General features: G+C 48.8%; 1 protein-coding gene across 1 annotated transcript in view; it reads left to right on the top strand.

Annotated features, from left to right (window-relative positions):
• The first annotated feature begins 1517 nt into the window (after nucleotides 1-1517).
• The window catches only part of ZFYVE9 (zinc finger FYVE-type containing 9), a 58179-nt gene continuing 57783 nt past the window's right edge, over nucleotides 1518-1913 (top strand). The window contains exon 1 of the mRNA XM_008640740.2: nucleotides 1518-1607. The gene's annotated coding sequence lies outside the window, so the exon portion shown is untranslated. The remainder of the gene's footprint in view (nucleotides 1608-1913) is intronic.

Raw genomic sequence — 1913 nt, 5'->3', positions numbered from 1 at the left:
GATCCCAGTGTAGTGTAGATCCCATTGTTACACACGTCTTTGTACTGATGTAAACTCTGTGCTGCTCCCTGCAACCAGGGCACCTCAGAGTTTTCCCTCACCTTTCTAACTGTGGCCCTCTCACCCACTTTACTGTTCCCTGCCTTTTGCAAATTGAAGTATCCTCTTCTCTCTGCTCTCCTTTTTGCCTTTTCTTTGGCAGCTTCTCATAAAGAGCTGGGAAAAACACTTGGGAAAAGAGGTGGCAAACTCAATACCAAACATCCATGCAGTCATGTGGGGTAATGTCAAGCATCATTTCTCATGACAGCGCTGTAGGGGATCACCGACATGGGAGAGCTGCAGATACGTTTTGGAGAGTTCATAACTTGGACTCTTGTGCCAAGTGAAAAGTCATCATCCATGTCTTACAGCCTTGCTGTGGCTTGAGATCAAAATCATTGGTTTGGTTTGTATGCAGTGTTTCTCACTATCAATATTGAAATGTTTCCTCTTCTAGCAGAGGGAGCACATTGAGAACACAGGATGGGCAATCTTTCTGCTCTAAGCTCAGGTGTCTGGCACCACAACTGCCTGCAGCAGCACCCTGGGGTTTGTGGAGTTTGCTGCTCTAGATACATCTTCATTCAGAACAAGTCATGTGGCATCCAAGATACCCAGGAGGGATGGGGAATGGGACCATATCCCATCACCTTAACTCACAGAGATGTTTCCCATTGCTCCTAACTCCTGTTTTGCATGCTTTCATGTGACAGCCTTCCTGCAAAACAGCCAGTTATGATATCCTTCAGGAAAAACCTCTCTGTGTTTGGTGAGAAAACATCCTAATGAATGGCTGCATCCAGAGGACTAAAAATAGAACAAAATTATGGTAGCGATATGCCTTTGTGAGACACTTGTAGATGGCAAAGTTATGCATTTGCATGCATTTGGCCAGAGGTTATAGAGAGTTACGCTGCTCACTCATTAATTTATTTCCTTTTTGTTTGTCAGGCATATTGTATGTTTATCAGTCTGAGGTGTTTCATGAGAATCATTTTGAGGACAGTTATTGTGTATTGCACCAATCTGAACCCCTCATCTGTGCTTCACAAGCATGACACCACTAATTGCTAAAGAGATAGCAAGTTGGGGTTAACCAGGAATGCTTTATGGGAGAAAATAAATTCCATCTCCATTAACATGCTACTCCCAGCTATGATGGAAGAGCATTTTTTATCTCCTCAGCTATTTGCCCATGGATTGATGATTCAGTTGATTGGGAGCATCTCGTATTTTCTGCTTGAAAAGCACATAGTTCCACCAGAATCAATGAATAAACATTAAGTGCTTCCCTTTCATTTCAAGCAGGATGGGCTGGTGCTCCTGGATGGAGCAAGGAGGCCTAGATTTTATCACCGGGGCTCATTACACTGCATTCACTGACATTATGTGGGAAGTTAATGGAGAAGCCCAACCTGCTGGAAAGTGATAGCCTGTAAGTGTGAAGGCTTGGGAAGAGGGAATGGCCGTGCAACTGCATTAGCAGCCACCACACTCACCTTTCCCTCCTTCCTGGGCTAACATGGCACTCTGCTGCGGCTGGGAGGTCACGGACCTGCACAAAGGTGAGGGGACAGCGACTCCTTCCCATTCCCGCGGCAACAAGCGAGCCTTTCCTGAGGGGGAAGCGGGGTGAGGGGCTCCTGAGGCGAGCGATGAGGGATTCCTGAGGGAAGAGGTTCCTGAGACGAGGAGTGAGAGGTTCCTGAAGCGAGGGGTGAGGGATTGGTGAGGCGCTGAGCGCTCTCTCTCTCGGGTGAGGCTGCAGGCGGCGGTGAGGCCGCGCTGTGCCGGTTCGCAGCCCGGGACCGGCCGCCCCCCGCCCACCCCCCGCCCGCCGGACCGCCGCACACGAGGGGAGCGACATTTCC

The sequence above is a fragment of the Corvus brachyrhynchos genome, unplaced genomic scaffold, assembly GCF_000691975.1.
Source record: "Corvus brachyrhynchos isolate BGI_N302 unplaced genomic scaffold, ASM69197v1 scaffold48, whole genome shotgun sequence".
In the NCBI taxonomy this organism is placed as follows: Eukaryota; Metazoa; Chordata; class Aves; order Passeriformes; family Corvidae; genus Corvus; species Corvus brachyrhynchos.
This window is presented reverse-complemented; position numbering and strand designations above follow the sequence as displayed.